Raw genomic sequence first — 20,621 nt, 5'->3', positions numbered from 1 at the left:
TGAGATGAAGTAGCAGAAGAAAACAAATTCTCTTTCTTTTGTAAATTACTAATCAATATGAAATAGAGATTAATAAGGGCAAATATGTTTGGATGTAAATACCCTCAAATTAATGGTGACAGTCTGCAGTTAAAACACATCTTGTTCGTTTCATTTCAAATCCATTGTGGTGGTGTATAGAGCCAAAAATGTTAGAATTGTGTCGATGTCCAAATATTTATGGACCTGACTGTATTACATTTTTGTTTTTGGGTTTAGATATGCTATTAGACATTTTAAACAACTGAGTTTGTAACTCAGCCTTATCAGCCTTTAAATAGATACATTCAATTAAAATTAAAGCAGTATAACCTATTCAACTGTAAAGTTGTTCTTGAACATTTATTTTTATTTATTTCAGGCACTTATATAGCACCATCAATTTACGCAGCGCTTTTACATGTATATATATTGTACATTCACATCAGTCCCTAACCCTCAAGGGACGTACAATCTAAGGCCCCTAAGTCACATACATACATACACATAATAGGGCCAATTTAAACAGGAGCCAATTCACCTACCAGCATGTCTTTGGAGTGTGGGAGGAAACCGGAGTACCTGGAGGAAACCCACGCAGACACAGGGAGAACATGCAAACTCCAGGCAGGTGGTGCTGTGGTTGGGATTCAAACCAACAACTCTAGTACTGCCAGGCGGAAGTGCTAACCAGTTAGCCACTGTGCTGCCCAACATATGTAGACACCTGATTGACACTCCCAGCATCAACATACAGTTGTGTTCGAAATAATAGCAGTCAGACATCACTAACCTGATCAATCACTGTTTTAGTAGAAATGATATTTCTACATGGCAAATACTTTACTAGCAGGTGTAGTAGAGTAATAGAAATCCAACAGACCCAACAGTCATGACATGCATGCTGCTGATTCTGTGTAATTGAATCACTAATTGAAAGGGGCATGTTCAAAATAATAGCAGTGTGGAGTTCTATTAGTGAGGTCATTCATTCTTTGAAAAACAGGTGGCAATATTGCCCTTATTTAAGGAAGGAAGGCAGCAAATGTTGTACATGCTGGTTACAGTGCATTTCTCTCTGAAATTCTGAGGAAAATGGGTCATTCCAGACATTGTTCAGAAGAACAGCGTACCTTGATTAAAAAGTTGATTGGAGAGGGGAAAACATATAAAGAAGTGCAGAAAATGATAGGCTGCTCAGCTAAAATGATCCCAAATGCTTTAAAATGGCAACCAAAACCTGAAAGACATGGAAGAAAGTGAAAAACTACCATTCGAATGGATAGAAGAATAGCCAAAATGGCAAGGACTCAGCCAACAATCAGCTCCAGGAAGATCAAAGAAGGTCTAAAGTTACCTGTGAGTACTGTTACAATTAGAAGACGCCTATGTGAAACCAAGCTATCTGCAAGAAGCCCCCGCAAAGTCCCACTATTGAAAAAAAGACGTGCTGAAGAGGTTACAATTTGCCAAAGAGCACATTGACTGGCCTAAAGAGAAATGGCGCAACATTTTGTGGACTGATGAAAGTAAGATTGTTCTTTTTGGGTCTAGTGGCCGGAGACAGTTTGTCAGACGACCCCCAAACACTGAATTCAAGCCACAGTACACTGTGAAGACAGTGAAGCATGGTTGTGCAAGCATCATGATATGGGGATGTTTCTCATACTACGGTGTTGGGCCTATTTATCGCATACCAGGGATCATGGATCAGTTTGAATACATCAGAATACTTGAAGAGGTCATGCTGCCTTATGCTGAAGAGGAAGTGCCCTTGAAATGGGTGTTCCAACAAGACAATGACCCCAAACACACCAGTAAACATGCAACATCTTCGTTCCAGACCAACAAGATTGACGTTATGGAGTGGCCAGCCCAATCCCCGGATCTTAATCCAATAGAAAACTTGTGGGGTGACATCAAAAATGCAGTTTCTGAGGCAAAACCATGGAATAGAGAAGAACTGTGGAATGTAGTCCAATCATCCTGGGCTGGAATACCTGTTCACAGGTGCCAGAAGTTGGTTGACTCCATGCAACACAGATGGAACAACACAAATTTGATCTATTTTTCTTCATGTTTTGATTTGGAATAGAATGTGTAGTGTTCCCAATGCATTTGTGTGTATGGAAATAAAAGCTATTAGAAGGATTTTGAGCTTTATTCACTTTTTTCAACACACTGCTATTATTTTGAACACAACTGTATATACAGTAGTACTTATATTGTAATCAGTGTAATCTCATGAGAAATCATAACTTACTTAGTTCCAGCTGTCAACTTTAGAGATAAGAGTGTTATCTGGGACCTAATTGAATATAATGAATTTTATCATTTAATATGTGTATATTATAATTAGTCGAACAATAAAATATTTGGAAACCTAAAGTTCAGTGATTACAGAGGTGTGACACAGATCTGTTGTGATGCACCATTATATTTCTGTCTCTGACATGTAAGTAGAGTTTTGAAAATTGGCACTGACTACAAGAAAAAACTGTGAAGCATTAATGACTTCCAGGTAAAACATTTCTGGTGTTTACTAAGCATGAAAATTCATTTATGACATGATTTTCATATTAACACTTTGCATGTTTGTTGGACAGCTCAACAGGAACTGGCCAAAATTTGCTCCATGTCTTGCCATCTTAATTCTTTGAGGTCTGTGTAACTGAGGATGTGGTATGGGTGTATTTTGCCTACATACTGGAGTTAATTTACTAAAACTGTCTGCAAAGCCTGGTGTAAATCTAGATAGAAATCAATCAGCTTCCAGGTTTTATTGTCAAAGCTTCATTGAACAAGCTGAAGTTAGAAGCTGATTGGCTACCATGCAGGGCTGCACCAGATTTTGAGTGCACCAGTAAATCTCCCCCACTTTGTGCTAAAAGGTGTCTCTCTTTCTTCAGTTGGCAAGTATAGAAAGGATTAGTTACTGGGGTTTTGTCGCATCCTTTGTCTCCATATGGAGATTTCCTTTCACATCTTGTCCCAGGTATTTTCTTGAAAGCTATATGGTGGGAGCATTTGGGAACAATGGCTTTTTATTCAAGTACAAAAAGAGGTGTTTTTTTGCACAAAATCAAGGGTGTCCTACCTTTTTGACTTTCCTGGGCCACATTGTAAGAAGAGGAATTGTCTTGGATTACACATAAAATACACTATCAATAAAGATAGCTGATCAGAAAAAGTTGGACAGACCACAAGTTAAGGATCATAGATAATGTACCTATCTGAATAATAAAACTTCAACTTTTTTGTCATTTTCTATTTATAAAAGTAAAACAGGGCAACAAATGAGTGTGATATTTGACACTCTTAAAACGAATGCATCAATATCTGGCTCCATGGATGTAGTAGCAATTCTCAATTAATTCTCAGGGTGCTCATCAGATATTTTGGTTCTAATTTTGCCCTTCATGTGCTTCATCCTTGAAAATACTTGCTCACAAATATACAATGCCTTGAAAAAGTATTCATACCCCTTGAAATTTTCCACAGTTTGTCATGTTACAACCAAAAATGTAAATGTATTTTATTGGGGTTTTATGTGATAGACCAAAACAAAGTGGCACATAATTGTGAAGTGGAGCTCCATTGTAGCTTTGGCTGTATGTTTAGGGTTATTGTCCTGCTGGAAGGTGAACCTTCTCCCCAGTTCCATGTCTTTTGCAGACTCTAACAGATTTTCTTCTAAGATTGCCCTGTATTTGACTTCATCCATCTTCCCATCAACCCTGACCAGCTTCCCTGTCCCCACTGAAGAAAGCCAACATGATGCTGCCACCACGTTTCACGGTGGGGATGGTGTGTTCAGGGTGATGTGCAATGTTAGTTTTCTGCCACACATAGCGTTTTGCTTTTAGGCCAAAAACTTCAATTTTGGTCTCTTCTGACCACAGCACCTCCTTCACCATGTTTGCTGTGTCTCCCACACGGCTTCTCACAAACAGGACTTCTTAAGGCTTTATTTTAACAATGGCTTTCTTTTTGCCACTCTTCCATATAGGCCAATTTTGTGGTGTGCATGACTAATAGTTCTCCTTTGGACAGTTTCTCCCTCCTGAGCTGTGGATCTCTACATCTCCTCCAGAGTTTTCATGGGCCTCTTGGATGCTTCTCTGATTAATGGTTTCCTTGCCTGGCCTGTCAGTTTAGGTGGACGGCCATTTCTTGGTAGGTTTGCAGTTGTGCCATACTCTTTCCATTTTTGGACGATGGATTGAGCAGTGCTCCGTGAGATGTTCAAAGCTTGGGATATTTTTTATAACCTAACCCTGCTTTAAACTGCTCTGCAACTTTATCCCTGACCTGTCTGGTGTGTTCCCAGACCTTGATGATGCTGTTTGCTCAATAATGTTCTCTAACAAACCTCTGAGGGCTTCACAGAACAGCTGTATTTATACTGAGATTAAATACACACAGGGGACTCTATTTACTAATTAGGTGACTTCTGAAGGCGATTGGTTCCTCTAGAATTTAGTTAGGGGTATCAGAGTAAAGGGGGCTGAATACAAATACACGCCACACTTTTCAGATATTTGTTTGTAAAAAAATTTGAAAAACATTTATCATTTTCCTTCCACTTCACAATTATGTGCCACTTTGTGTTGGTCTATCACATAAGTCCTAATGAAATACATTTACATTTTTGGTTGTAACATGACAAAATGTGGAAAATTTCAAGGGGTATGAATACTTTTTACAGGCACTGTAGATGCTGCCGAAAACGGATGACATGATTGTGAAGAGTAGGAGATTTTTCTTTGGGAAGATAAAACTGATAAAAGTCCAGTAAAGACTCCCACTCCAAAAAAATCAACATTATTAAGTAGGTTTATGATTTTGTGTTGGGCCACATTCATAATCATCTTGGGACAAGGGTTGGCCACTCCTGCTCTAAATAGCAATTTGATCATCTTTATATGTGACCTATCAATTGGAATGTGAAGTGTAACAATTAAAGCTCATGTCTGGCCAATTTTTGTCACCTCCTCTCCCTACTCACCCTCTCCATTCCTACCCATTCACATGGTTAAAAGAAAAACTCCCAAAACAGGTTTTCACACAACTGAAATACATCATTTGTGTTCCTTGCTGGCACCACTTCCAGGTGTGGAGACTTGTGATCCAGCTTTAATATGTCCAATTTAATTTGCCACAAAACTTATGACAAAAATTCATATCCTCTGACAGATGTTTTTTTTTCTTTAACTATCAAAATACTGGCAATGACCAGTGTTTATCTCACCAAGGAGTAGAGCTTCTAGGCCTAGTTAGGCATACCCTAAAGTAAGACATGTTAAGATTTCACTTGTTCCCCCTCATCCAATGTTTGCAGTGTTGCCTATTGTATTCCGACAGCTATCAGAATACTTAAACGGTACCTGAATAGGTGCAGGTGCTATTTAGCTATATATTTTTCACCCAACTCCCCCAACAAAATTAGACTGAAAAATCAACCTGGTTGAGCAAGGTGGTGCTGACAGCAGGCCACCCACAGTACCAAGAATCAGCCGTAATTTAATCTGTGTATAACCAGCTTAAAGTGACACTAAATTCTGGTTAAAAAATTCTATTCAACTAATTACTCTTACCTCAGAAAGTACCTTTTATTGCTCTCCGTCTCCTCCAAATCACAAAATTCCTTTCTTTGCTGCTGTGATTCCTGTTAGAGGGTGGCAATGTTCATTCTCCATGATCCCACTGTATGCAAGAAAGTAGTCATCTTCTCTTTCTTGCTCCCTAGATGGACTTGGGAATATGGACTACATGATTTGTAGAGTGCATAGAGCAGTGTATATGGCGAAGGCTAACATACACTGCTCATTCCAAACAAACGCAAGTGGAGGGTAAAAGAGCTTCAAAAGATCACAGTACACAATACAAGGAGGCAGAAAAACACAGTATGAAACAATTTTATGAAAAATAGATTAAGGGCTATTAAAGTACAAGTAAAGGCAAAACCTTTTTTAGTTTTGGACAGAGTGAAGATGAATTAGAACTCCAGTTAGTTTTTATTATTGTCTGTGGCCCCACTAGAGAAATTCAACCCCTCTATTTTTCCTGTTTATCATTATCATTGAAAGTGAAAGTAGAAAAAAATCCCAGACTTTGGGTTGTCCCCAGAAATGTAATAGAGGGGAAATCTTCCATTGTGGACACTAATTCTGGTGACCTGGGGGTCTTCAAGGGATTCCCTTAATTTGCTAGGTTTTCCTCTCACTTCCTGTTTTGACTATGGGACAGGAAGTGAAGGGCAATCTTCCCAATGGAACATAGATATAAAAAAACTAACTGACAGGGGTTGTCACCCTTCTGTTACTCAATATAAATAATAAAATAAAAAAAAACAGAAAATTGTACGATACTTACTGTCATTTTCCTTTCCTGGTGCCTATCCATGGTAGCATACCTGTGATAAGCTCTGCCTTATACTCCTCCCTCAAAACCAGTGAATATATAAAAAGAAAGGATTAATGTATCCCCAGCAATCACTGTAATATAGAATACCGAGGGCAGAATCGTATGCTGCCATGGATAGGCACCAGGAAAGAAAAATTACAATAAGTATGGTACAGTTTTCTGGGATTCAGAGACTATTCGTTGGCGTCCCAAATTTTTGGGGATAAAAGCTCCACCTTCGTATTAAAGTGGCCTGGCAGATAGAATGCTGATAGATCCATTAGATTCCTTTCTGCCCAAAGGATGATGGGTTCCACTTCTGTCAATAAGGACCTGCTGTTGGTCCCACGCTGACGCTCAATGTATGATACTGACGCCCTGTTGTCCATTTGGAGAAGCAGTGGCTTCGTCTGATTTGAAACTCCAGGGCTGTCAGTGTGAGATAAGCTGCTCAAGTCTCCAGAAAATTTGAGATGATTCTTGCTGCGGAAATGCCCATCTTCCTTGAACTGACACCTGGTTGCAGTACAGCCCCCAGCCGAACTCACTGGCGTCTGTGGTAACTATGGTCCAGGAGACATACCCCAATGGACGCGATCTTATAAGCATTTCTTTCTTTGTCCACCACTTTAGTCCCCTTTACATCAGACTTGTCAAACGTATAGGCTGGGATAGATAAAGCTTGTTCCATTGTATTAGAAATTCCAATTGAAAGTGCCTCAGGTGCCAATGGGCCCATGGAACTATTGGGATACATGCTGACATAACCCCTATCAGACGCAGGCAGTTTGAAGTTTGAGGCCATCAGGTGGGACAGTGTCCTCACTCTTTTCATTCTCCGGATGATGGCTGTCATCTTCTGAGGCAGGAGGGACACTGTCTCCTTCAATGTGTCGAACAGGGTGCCTAGATAAATCACTTGCTGTGTTGGGGTAAGTTGACTTTTTGTTTGATTTATCATCCAGCCGAACTCAGTGACAGTGTGGAAATCAGAATCTCCCTGTGTTCTGTTTTTTGGACTGGATTATTTGCTAGTAACAGGACTTCATCCAGGTAGTGATATTCCCTGCTTCCTGTAATGGGGCTAGGACGATCAGTACTTTTGTGAAGACTCTGGGTGAAGTACATAGACTGAAGGGCAGACTCTGGAATTGCAGATGAATCTGGCTGACTACAAACCTCAGATATTTCTGAAATGGTGAGAGTATGGGAGAGTCAGTGGGAGCAAAAGTGCCCCCTCATTGGTGTCAGTGGGAGGAATAGTGCCCCATAATTGGTATCAGTGGGAGGAATAGTGCCCCATCATTGGTGTCAGTGGGAGGAATAGTGCCCCATCATTGGTGTCAGCGGGAGGAAAAGTGCCCCCTCATTGATGTCAGTGGGAGGAATAGTGCCCCGTGATTGGTATCAGTGGGAGAAATAGTGTCCCATCATTGGTGTCAGTGGGAGGAAGAGTGCCCCATCATTGGTGTCAGTGGGAAGAAACGTGCCCCCTCATTGGTGTCAGTGACACCAATGAGGGGGCACTATTCCTCCCACACTGACACTAATGATGGGGCACTATTACTCCCACTGACACCAATGATACTGATACATTGCTGACCCCTGCTCCAGCCCAGGCTCCCTCCCTCTCCCATCCACAGCCAGCATACCCATCTGCAGCAGCACCACTTGCTCTGCTGAGATCCCAGCCATACTTACCTTACCGATCAGCTGTCTTCCTTTTCCAGCCACTCTCCTCCTATTCACCAGTTCTGGCTGTCCTTCACTCGCTTGGCTCTTCCTCTCTAAGCTCTGCCTCCTCGCCAGTGATTGGCTGCCTGTGTGCCTTTCATGAGCTACAGATCCGGCAGCCAATCACCGGCAAGGAGGCAGAGCTTGCAGAGGGAGGGACAGGCTTCCATACTCTGCCCAGTGATCCTGGGGGTGTGGCCAGATGAGAGGGGCAGCATTTCTTCCCGCCCACACCGGATGGACACCCTCTGCAGCCCTCCTCCAGCAGCATCTCATGGACCGGATCAAAGTAGGCATGGAGTCAAGGACACAGGTAAGACACAGAAGCCCCTGTCCCTTTCCCATAGAAGTGTCCCTTCCGTGAGAAAGGAGGGGGGCGGCACCGCCGCCACGCTGCCCCCCTGAAAAGTGGCGCCCTAGGCAAACGCCTTCTTTGCCTCATGGCAAATACACCCCTGCCGGTGGACCATCCAACGTTCTAGAGTCTGCTTAATGGAAATAGCTTGCCCAGGCAATTGATAGAAAATCTTTTATCTTTTTCCATTCTTCTTCTATAACATCTCTGATTTCATCCATCAGAGGAGAGAAGAAGATTCACTTTCTAAGAAATGGGAAGTAACTCTTTGATTTCTTTGTTGGGGAATCTTCCAAACCAATGACAAGCTTGACTACCTAGACATAAGGTTGAACCAGGGAAAAGCTAAAGCCTGAGGGATCTGATTCATCCGAGGAATCTTCTTCTCCTGATTGTCTGGACCAGGGTTCTCCAAACTTTCTAAGCAAAGGGCCAGTATACTGTCCTTCAGACTTTAGGGGGACCAGACTGTGGCCAGTGGGAGTAAAAAATGCTCTGACATTAGTGGACATAAGCATTGCACCATCAGTGGTTTCAATCGAAGGAATAATGCCCCATTGTTGGTATCAATGGGAAAAATAGTGCCCCATCGATGCTGTCAGTGGAAGGAATAGTGCCCCATAGATGGTTTCAGTGGGAGGAATAGTGCCTTATACAGTTGCAAGAAAAAGTATGTGAACCCCTTGGGATTACGTGGAGTTTTGCATGAATTGGGCATAAAATGTGCTCTGAACGTCATCTAAGTCACAACAATAGAATAACACAGTCTGATGAACATAATACTACACAAATATTAGATGTTGCCATGGTTTAATTGCACATAACATGTAAACATTCACAGTGCAGGGAGAAAAAGTATGTGAGGCCCTAGCTTAATGACTTCTCCCAGAGCTAATTGGAGCCAGGAGTGAGCCAACCTTGACTCCTATCAGTGTGATGATATTGGATGTGTTGCTGACAGCTGTCCTGCCCTTAAAAAACACACACCTGTTTTGGGTTTACTGGTTTCAAGAAGCACTGTCTGATGTGAACCATGCCTCACAGAAAAGAGCTCTCAGAAGACCTACGATCAAGAATTGTTGACCTGCATGAAGCTGGAAAGGGTAACAAAAGTATCTCCAAAAGCCTTGATGTTCATGTGTCCACGGTAAGACAGACTGTCTACAAATGGAGAAAGTTTAGCACTGTTGCTACTCTCCCTAGGTGTGGTCGTCCTGTAAAAATGACTGCAAGAGCACAGCGCAGAATGCTGCATGAGGTAAAGAAGAATCCCAGAGTGTCAGCTAAAGACCTACGGAAATCTCTGGCACATGCTAACATTTTTGTTGACACATCTACAATAAGGAAAACATTAAACAAGAATGGAGTACATGGGAGGACACCACGGAGGAAGCCATTGCTGTCCAAAAAGAATATTGCAGTACATTTGAAGTTTGTAAAAGAGCACCTGGATGTTCCACAGCACTACTGGCAAAATATACTGTGGACAGATGAAACCAAGATTGCGTTGTTTGGGAAGAACACACAACACTATATGTGGAGAAAAAAAGGCACAGCACACCAACATCAAAACCTCATCCCCACTGTAAAACATGGTGGAGGGAGCATCATGGTTTGGGGCTGCTTTGCTGCCTCAGGGCCTGGAGGGATTGTTGTCATTGATGGGAAAATGAATTCCAGAGTTTATCAAGACATTTTGCAGGAAAACGTACGACCATCTGTCCGCCAACTGAAGCTCTGCAGAGGATGGGTGATGCAACAGGACAATGACCCAAAGCATACAAGTAATTCAACAAAACAATGGCTGCAACAGCACAGAATACGCCTTCTGGAGTGGCCCAGTCAGAGTCCTGACCTCAACCCGATTGAAATGCTGTGCATGACCTTAAGAGAGCGATTCACACGAGACATCCCAAGAATATTGCTACACTGAAACAGTTTTGTGAAGAGGAGTGGTCCAAAATGACTCCAGATCGTTGTGCAGGTCTGATCTGCAACTACAGGAAACGTTTGGTTGCGGTTATTGCTGCCAAAGGAGGGTCAACCAGTTATTAAGTTCAAAGGTTCACATACTTTTTCCTCCCTGCACTGTGAATGTTTACATGTTATGTGCAATTAAACCATGGCAACATCTAATGTTTGTGTAGTATTATGTTCAGCAGACTGTGTTCTTCTATTGTTGTGACTTAGATGACGTTCAGAGCACATTTTATGCCCAATTCATGCAAAACTCCACGTAATCCCAAGGGGTTCACATACTTTTTCTTGCAACTGTAGATAGACAGGTAAAGGTAAGTCAATGGTCACATCCAGCCCCTGGGTCATAGTTTGGAGACCACTGGTCTAGACGGCCGTTCTGCTACAGGGTAAGAGGATTCGCTAGAGGATGGGCCTGGTAGTACCGCATCTGTTGCCTCTTCCTGAGGAAGTTGTGATGATAGCTGTGACAGATTAGCTGCTATTAGTTCTGCGAGCGAATCTATGACAACTTTTTTCAGCAGGTCCGTAACCTGTTGGCTCTCTGCACCTCTTTCTGCTGCATAGTCCCTGAAACAGTCTCCGCAGACTAACTTGTCTGGTATAGAGTTGGTTCCACATGCCTGGCATTTTTTGAATTCTAAGACTCGGGGAGTGTAAGGATCGTTGTCTTTTGGCAGATGAACATCCCCCAGTCAAATGGTATTTGGATCTGGAAGATTGAACTTGGCTCGGGCTGCCATCGTCGGATTCCTCACGATGCCTGGATGTACCCTTGGACCTTTTTTGGTGTACAGGGCTGAAATACATAAATGTACCAGCCTAAGCGCACTCTCTATTTTTTTTTTATTTTTACTTACCCAGCCAGAGGCCCTTACCAATGAAGTAGAAGAGGGTCTTGTTCAGGCGGAGAACGGCTCATCTTAAGCAAATGGCAGAAAGAGCAGCTATAAGACAGAAAGAGGATTAGATTACTGTTATTTTTTTAGTTTTTTTTTAAAGAAAAAAGGAAATGATAAAAGAGGGGCGAATACTATTAATAATAAAAGTTAATAACTGGCTCTTCCTGAAGACGATCTGTGATCAAAATATGTCAAGGTTTGATGAGGCAACTTCCGCTGATATCACTTCCGGCGTATGGAATGCACGTCGCTCCGAGGAGCACTTAGCTTAGTAGCTTCCATCTACATGAAATAAGGATGAGGTTGTGTAGTGATTATGGACATATGTAACGCTTAAGTTAGATGCATGGTCTAAGCAAATATACAAATTTTTCACAGGTGAATACTGCTGGTACTTCCAGGAGCTCTCAGCAAGGCAGGCCTCCACCAAAGCCGCAGGAGGCCACACTGAAGCTCCCGGGATTAAATAGTGGAAAGGGATGGAAAAATGGGAAAAAACTCCCTCCCTTCTTGGAAGAAAAAAAAGTAAGTAAGGGCAAAGTAGCTGATTTGCCACTGCAGCATGCAGCTGCACTGCACATGCACCACCTGGTGGTGCTAGGACCCATCCGGCCAGACTAGTCATGCCTGGCACCCGCGCATGCACACCGCATGCAAGAAGACGCCGACACATAAGAAAAGCTGGAGAAAGGAGTGTGCCATAGAGAAAAAAGGACAGGCAAGGAGATTAGGGTGCTGAAGACAAACAGGTAACGTACCTGGAGAGAGAGAGAACAACAACGAAAAAGAAAAGGGTGAACGCAAGTTCAAGACAGATGGACAGAGAAGCAGAGTAGGATTAAAAGGGCAATTACATGGGAAGCCATTATCAGAAACTATTGAGGAGAAAGAAAGGAGAGGAATAGCTGCTCTCTCTGTCCTAAGCATCAGCTAACGCCATGAATATGTTACCAGATATAGTGCTCCTAGTTAACCTCCCTAGAGGTATTCCCGAGTGTAGCTCGGGGTAAAGTTTCAGTACCAAAAGCGGTAACACCGAGCTACACTCGGGCTTACCATGCAGAGTTGCACAGGGATTCCCTGCAGCGCTTACCTTGTCCTGCGCTCCCGCGTTGTATCCCCTGCTGCGTCCCCGGCCATCTCCGGCCGATGCCAGCATCCGGCTTCTGTGTTCTTGTCCCTGTGACGTTGGGACGTATGGGCGCCAGAACTGGCGACAAATTTGAAAATACATTTTGTCCCTAGTGCTTTGTCCTGTGCCCTGCCTGCATTTTGACTGTTCTTTCTGCATGGAAACTGAGAAAAGTCCATGGCGTCCAAAAAGCATCCCTTTACGTCAAAAGCGGTTTTAGACCGGCTAGAGAACAGCGATAGTAAATCAGAACCACTTGCAGAATTGAGTGATAATGATTTGTGGGGAAATTCGTCATCAGACACTGAAAACGATTCTGCGACTTTGCTCAGTGATGTGCGAACTTGGCGCTATATTTCAGATTTCAGTGTTTTTGGTTTAATTGTATTATTGAATTAAATTTATTATTATTATATTATTATTTTTTATGATTATTTATTAAATTATAATTTTTGATTTCGTGTTTCAAGTTTTATCATACCCGGAATGTCTACTAGACTCTTGTTTGGACAGATTTCAGTGAGTTATTCCTAAATTACAGGCCTACAATAAAAAAACTACATATTTCCATGCAAAAAAATGGTACCGCTTTCAGCACCAAAAATCTGAAATAATCATACCGCTAGGGAGGTTAAGAGACAACTGCTGTCCCAAAATGCCCCCAGAAGGGACTCCCTACCTTATAAGCACATTTAGCTACCCAAGAGTAGGTACTGCGACTGGGAGAGGCTGAACCCTCTGCTCACAGCAGAGCTAAGGACGACTGACTTACATTCACTGACCATAAGATATGAGGAAAAAAAGGGGAATACTGGGGGTACCGTAATCTTTTCTTTTTATATATTCACTGGTCCTGAGGAAGGAGTCCAAGGCAGAGCTTATCGCAGGTATCTGTCATAGAGGCACCAGGAAAAAGTTTTGCCTAGAGTACTACTTTAAATAGTGCATGTGTATGGATTATTCTTTGATAATAGTTATATCATTTAGTTTCACTTTAACCACCTTCCGCCCGCCATATAGTACAATGACGGGCACAAGGTGGTTCTCTCGTTCTGATAGGACGTCATATGACGTCCTTCCATTCTCACCGCGCATGCGTGGCTCAGGGAGCGCGCGGCGATTGCCGGTGCGCTGTGTCCCTCGGACACAGCGGATCACGGAAAGACCTGAAGATGTTGGCTCGGTCATGTGATCAGCTGTGTCCAATCACAGCTGATCACATGTAAACACGGAAATGCCGGTTATCGGCATTTCTCTCCTCTCGAGCTGTCAAGCTGACACCTCAAGAGGAGAGGAGAGCCGGTAATCGGCTTTCCACGGAGGGGACATGTACACTGATCATCAGGGCACTGATGATCAGTGTGCCCTGATGATCAGTGTAGCCCCAGAAGCGCCACCTGTCAGTGTCCATCAGTGCCAGCAGTCAGTGCTCATCAGTGCCACGTGCCAGTGCCCATCAGTGCCACATCAATGCCACATATCAGTGCATACCAGTGCACATCAATGCCACATATCAGTGCCCATCTGAGCTGCCTTTCAATGTTACCCATCAGTGCCAGTCAGTGCCACTTATCAATGCCAATCAGTGCCACCTATCAGTGCCAGTCAGTGTCGCCTATCAGTGCGCATCAGTGCCGCCTAATAGTGCTAGTCAGTGCTGCCTAACAGTGCCAGTCAGTGCCGCCTATCAGTGCCGCTTATCAGTGTCATATATCAGTGTCATGTATCAGTGCTGCCTTTCAGTGCCCATCAGTGATGCCTGTCAATGCCCATCAGTGCAACCTACCAGTGCCTCCTCATCAGTGCCACCTATCAGTGTCCATCAGTGCAGCCTCATTAGCGCACATCAGTAAAGGAGAAAAATCACTTATTTACAAAATTGTATAACAAAATTAAGAAAAAACTTTTTTTTTCCAAAATTTTCAGTGGTTTTTGGTTTGCTTAAGAAAAAATAAAAATCCCAGAGGTGATTAAATACCACCAAAATAAAGCTCTATCTGTCTCAAAATAATTATAAAAATTTCATATGGGTACAGTGTTGCATGCCCAAGAAATTGTCATTCAAAGTGTGACAGCTTTGAAAGCTGGAAAAGGGGGTATAAGTGCCCTGTAGGCAAGTGGTTAAGGAATCTATTTTTAAATGTTTTTACATGTTTCTAATTGGATTCAATTGGAAAAATGTGTGAGTCCTGGGTGAAAGTTGTATGAGTCTTGTGTGACATCATAAATACACCTTGTTCCTGGAAAATAGCTGATAGAACATGCCTTAACATGCACTGTAATTATCTAAAAAAAGACTTAATTTTCAGAATACCAAAAACCTGCTATTTGCACTCCCTCTGCGATTGTAAAAACAGGAAATGCAGCCACAAAGATGGAAGTCATGAACCATGGAGATGCAATATGTCACACTGAGTTAGTCACCAGCTCCCTAATTCTCTTACTTGAAGTCAGATCATTCCAATTGTGGGAATAAATCCCTATGCATGACACATAATTAGGGGATGATGTGTTTCAGTTTTATAGTATACCTTGATATGTTATTTATGTTTTTTTTCCAAAGCACCTGCTATTTTGCCTTATGTAATAGAGCAGGGAGGGTAAACGCACTAGTCTTTGGATTACTCTTCTGCTGACACGCACCTCTCCCTCACAAAACCGGAATGACTGCTCTAGCCGAGACTGGAAACGTGTCATTCTTGTGTTGTCTCAATTGGCCAGGCTGAAAATACCTGCACAAAATATTTTCTTTCAAAATTGGCCAATAAAAGGACTCCATTTGTTTACAAATGGACTTATCACAAGAAGGACAGTACAGACCAAAAATGGTCATACCCCGGAATATTGTTCTTCATCCCTTACATGGTTAGAAAGATACAAAATTCACGTGGTTTTTCGGTGAAGTCTCTCCTGTATTTGTCACATTTATGTATGCCGCCCACGCAGAAAAGGGAATAGATTTGCATGCAATGACATTTTATTATATGCTGAACAAATACTGTTTTCAGGATGTCTGGCCACATTTACAGAACTAGGTTTTAATTTAAAGGAACAAATAACCCAATATGGGTTATATGAAATAACTACAAAAAAATTTGTAATACATTAAGAGAAGTTGTGGTTAAATCGGTTCTTTTCCAAAACAATTGTGTCAATATTCCCTTTTTCTGATGAAGGGTGATCAGTGATGATTGCCTATGTGTCATACTAGGGAAACAATAAAGGTCTTACAAAGAAGCAATGCATTTAAAGGTGTTTATCCATGAGTGTTTGGTAATGTTTCAGAGGCGTGCTTGTGAAACAATCTGAAAAGCTTTGAAAATAGAACTTCAGTTTTTTTATGGATAAGGGTAGGGTGGGGAAAAGTTAGAACCTCGGTTGGTTTTGTATTGCTGTCTGTGTCCCTATCTGTAAAAATTTCTTTCATGAAAAAAGCTAAAGTTCTGAATTAAATCCTAAGTGTAACCAAATATTTTTGAAATGCCTTAAAAGCCTAACTTCAGTAAAATTATCCCTTGCAGTGAGGCTGCACCCCCATTGCAAATGTTAATTAATTTTGTCTAGGGCAGAGGAGAAACAGTTTTACTTACCTGATCTTTGGCTCCCCCCAGCAGGTGGCTCTGCCCCATGATCTGGTGGTGGACTGTCCCTCAGCATCATCATGTCCAATGCTTCGGTCTTGATGACATCAGGACCCTAGACCACTGGAGCATAGGGGAGAAGAAGCTGTGGTGACCAATCTAGCTGTAAGGGGGAGCACAGGATCATGGAAGTAAATCTTTTTTTAGTTCCCTAGACCTAACTGAGCAAAAGCACAGCCCCACTGCAAAGGATCATTTTTTAGTTGCCTGGACTTGGGCTTTAAAGCACTTAGACTGGAGTTGTTCAACTAAAGTAGTAGAAATTCTACACTTTAATTAGTTAATAAGATAACACAGTCATTTCAGTCTTCCAATCATGTGCATGTTTTAAGGGTGATTAGTAGGGTTGTGCTTGATGTTCGAGTCGAACATACGTTCGACTCAAATATCGTCTGTTCGTGTGTTTAGCGAAGATATGAATGGTAAGGTCATTTGGCAGGGTGTTTGCCTCCCGCGCCCCACAATGCACTGAGCCCTGACAATGCATTGTGACTGGTCAAAGCAATGCACCTGACCAGAGGTCAGGTGCAATGCTTTGGCCAATCGCATGATGATGTCACAAGGGGGCGGGGTGACCCCTCCCCTTGTGACATCATCACAGTATTTAAGAACTGTCATCCTGGCATAGCTGTCAAGACAGTGGGAGCCAGAGTCAAGAACAGAGCATTTTGGTTTTGGGTTGGCGATGGCGGCGGGCATCGTGGTTGGCATTGGATCTACTGCAGGGGACATTTTTTACATTTTTGTTTTTAACTGGTTGCCGACCAATCACAGTGTTTCTACTGGGGCAGGGCGGCACCGCTGTGCGGAACGCCGTTTTTAAACGTCGGTCTGCAAAACAGGTAGGGGGCATGCGCGAGGCACGTGCCCACCCTACCCGTCCCGCCAATCACGGCAGCAGATGTCAATCCCTGGGTGACCCGCCGGGTCCCGGCGATTACCGGCAATCACTGACAGGGAGCACAGCTGCAGTGTTTACACTGCAAGTCTGCTCTCTGTCAGTTCCAAGCACACGCTGATCCTGAGAGAGGAGTTTATCTCTCCAGATCAGAGCCCTGAAACACACACTCCCACCCTTTAGTAAAACACTCCCCTCACACAGTTAACCCTTTCATTACCTAAAAAAAAGTTAACCCCTTCCTCCCCAGTGCCATTAGTACAGTGTCAGTGTTTTTTTTTTTGCACTGATCATTATATTGGTGTCACTGGGGATGTCAGTGACCCCAAGTCAGTTCCCCCCAGTGTCAGAATGTCTGCCGCAGTCCCGCAGTCCCGCCATAAGTCGCTGATCGCCGCCATTATTAGTATAAAAAAAATGTAAAAATCCAGTATCTGTACCGCCATTTGTAAACACAATAACTTTCATGTAAACCAATTAATTTACACGTATCAGGATTTTTTTTAGCAAAGGCATGTCGCAAAATACATTTTGGCCGAAATTTATGACAAAATTTGATTTTTACATTTTTTTACTGGACGTGTTTTATAGCAAAAAGTCCAAAATATTGTTTTTTTTCTCAAAATTGCAAAAAAAAAAAAAACGCACAGGCGATCAAATACCACCGAAAGAAAGCTCAATTTGTGGGAAAAAAAGGACGTAAATTTAATTTGGGTGCAGTGTTGCATGACCACGCAATTGTCAGTTAAAGTAAGGCAGGGACGTAACACAAACCGCTTCTGTAAATGCTGCCTGACCGCCCTATAGCAGAAATACTGCTACAGGGCGTCATTGGGTGCACAAAATCACATATATATATATATACGTGATTTGTGCTCCCATGGTTTTCTCGCCCCTCCCAGATAGCGTCAGATTGCCCATACACCAGTCATCACATTTAACCCCTTGATTGCCAGGAACACACTCATGCACATCAATATCTTTGATCAGATCAGCACTATAAAAGCGTTCACATTAGTATAGTGTCCACAAAAACACAGCATTATGCAGGCCATAGACGGGTCAAGAACCGTCCGTTTTTAAAAAAAAAAAGAAAATCAGTCGTTTAATAGGCCAACGTTACCACCATCGGTAAAACAAATCGGACGATTTTCGTCCCGTCTACGGCCGGCATTTAATTACTTCTGTCCCTTGCAGAGAGCTCTGCTATTATATTTCACATGAAAAAGTATTGCGGTTGCAACAGTGTATCCATTTGTATCCATTTTGGATACAGATGTTTTTATTCGGATACAAATAGATACATTGTTGCAACCGCAATACTTTTTCATGTCAAATGTAATAGCGGACTGGAATTGTTATTCTTCTTCTATTTCTTCTACTTCTTCTTCTCCTTCTCCTTCTTCTTCTTTTTCTTCTTTTTCTCCTATTTTTTTTTCTGCTTTTTCTACTTCTTTTTCTTCTTCTTCTTTTTCTTCTTTTTTCTTCCTCTTCTTTTTCTTCTTCTTGCAGGTCACGGCTCATGTGCAGATTTTTTATCGGTAATACGATGGGCCGATTTGCCCATCACGGGGCATGCGCAGTTTTAAAGCATGTCATGTTTGGTATCTATTTACTTGGCATACCATTATCTTTTATAGTTTACCAAATAATTGGCCAATATATTGTGTTTTTATGCATTAAAAGTAAAAAAAGTGTATTTTTTTTTAAATTTGCTTTTGAAAAATCGCTGCGCGAGTACTATGTGCCATAAAAAATTGTAGTACTCACCATTTTATTCACTAGAGTGTCTGCTTTTAAAAAATATATAATTTTTGGGGGTTTAAATTAATTTCCTAGCAAAAAATACTGATTTTTTTCATGTGAACAAAAAGTGTCATAAAAGGCTTGATCTTCAGGTGGTTAGAAGGTTAGAAGACTGAGTGATGTGTGGCATAAACTTCTAATGCTGGGCATAAATGCCCCCCCCCCCCCCAAAATGACCCCTTTTTGGAAAGTACACACCCAAAACTATTTGCTGAGAAGCATGTTGAATCAATAGAAGAATTTATTTTTTTACCACAAGTTTTTGGAAAATGACAAAAAAAAATTTTACAAAATTGTCACTTTAATGATTTACTGCTCACACATGCCATGGGTATATGTGGAATTACTTCCCAAAATACATTCTGCTATTTCTCCCGTGTATGGGGGTACCACATGTGAGAGACATTTTGGCAGTCTAGCCAAGTACAGGACCCCAAAATCCAATGAGCACCTTCAGTCTTTTAAAGGGTTTTATTTCCTCATTACACTTCCAGACTATAGAGGTCAGTGAGGGCTTGTTTTCAAGCTATTTTATTGCTTGTTAGGATATATATTAATATTTGAATGTCTATAGCCTGGTCACAGTTAATCCGTAAAGCAGAACTGTTGATTATAACAGCCATTAAATTGTCACCTTTCATTCTCTCATTGGAAGAATAGAGCAGAGAATCTGTTCTTGTGTAACACATATTATTGAACTGAACTTACAAAATTATTTGAAGTCACAAATGAAAGAAATGAATACAAATTAATTTTGTTGTTTTGTTAGTTTATTTCGGATTCATTGAAATTTGTTACTATTGTGATTAGGAGATTTGGATATATCTGACTCTCCGCGAATCTTTCGATTTGTAACTAAACAAATCACACATGTTTATCTTGGTTTTGACAGGTACCCACTCCCACTTCTGGTCAGTTAGCCACAGCAATCCATGTGGAAGTTCAGCCATGCTTCTCCCGCAGCCTTCTGGGACATGTCACAGTTGGCCTCCCATAGTTGGGACACAACACAAGCTGTCATAGTTGACTTCCCACACTAAAGATGCTGGCTCTGGGGACCCAAAGAGCCAGCTTGGGTGAGAACCACACTGGAACCCTGGACAGGTAAGTATCCTAATATTAAAAGTCTATTAATTATTTTTTTATAGGGCGAAGAACCACTTTAAGCAACTTTGGGTGTTTCAGTCTTTTGAGCCAACTACAAGGCGGAGAGATAAGTGCTGTTACCTTCTCCAAGCTCATTAGGTTTATAATGAATTCCTTTTACTAAACAAAGCACTCTGGACAGTTTTCTTGGAACCTCATTTAATTACCTTGAATAGCGTACAATGGGATTTTTGTTTTGTGTGAGTCCTTGCCATTTGCTGTAAGGACACACCTGGCAGACTACCAGAGCAGCCCGGTGTACTGTTTGACCTTGTGCATAAATCTGCCCTATAGCAAACAGTCAGAAGAAAGGATCAAAAGGGGAATTAGCTCTGTGCTCTTTTATTGTTTGCTTCTCAAAGTTTCTCTGATACCCCCCCTAAATTTTGAGGCAACTGTTTTCATACACTGGCAGCACTACGGAAACTGGTAAGGGTGTATTAAAGACATCTGGGGTAAAAGAAAATGCTTGAATTTGTGCAATTTGTCATGCATATTTCTTTAAGCTTTTGTTTGGATACTTTCTATATACATTATATTGCCAGAAGTATTGGGACACCTCTCAAAATCATTGGATTCAGGTGTTCCAATCCCATTCGTGGCCACA

At 41.9% G+C, this 20,621-nt stretch overlaps 1 pseudogene; it reads right to left on the bottom strand.

Moving 5' to 3' along the window:
• Positions 1 to 6,617: 6,617 nt before the first annotated feature.
• On the bottom strand, positions 6,618 to 7,384 carry LOC149471055 (uncharacterized; annotated as a pseudogene).
• Between the last annotated feature and the right edge of the window lie 13,237 nt (positions 7,385 to 20,621).

The sequence above is a fragment of the Staurois parvus genome, unplaced genomic scaffold, assembly GCF_062004578.1.
Source record: "Staurois parvus isolate SC_StPar_1 unplaced genomic scaffold, SC_StPar_1.0 ptg000029l, whole genome shotgun sequence".
NCBI classification, from domain to species: Eukaryota; Metazoa; Chordata; class Amphibia; order Anura; family Ranidae; genus Staurois; species Staurois parvus.
The sequence above is the reverse complement of the archived record's forward strand: the minus strand, read 5'-3'. Positions and strand labels throughout refer to the sequence as shown.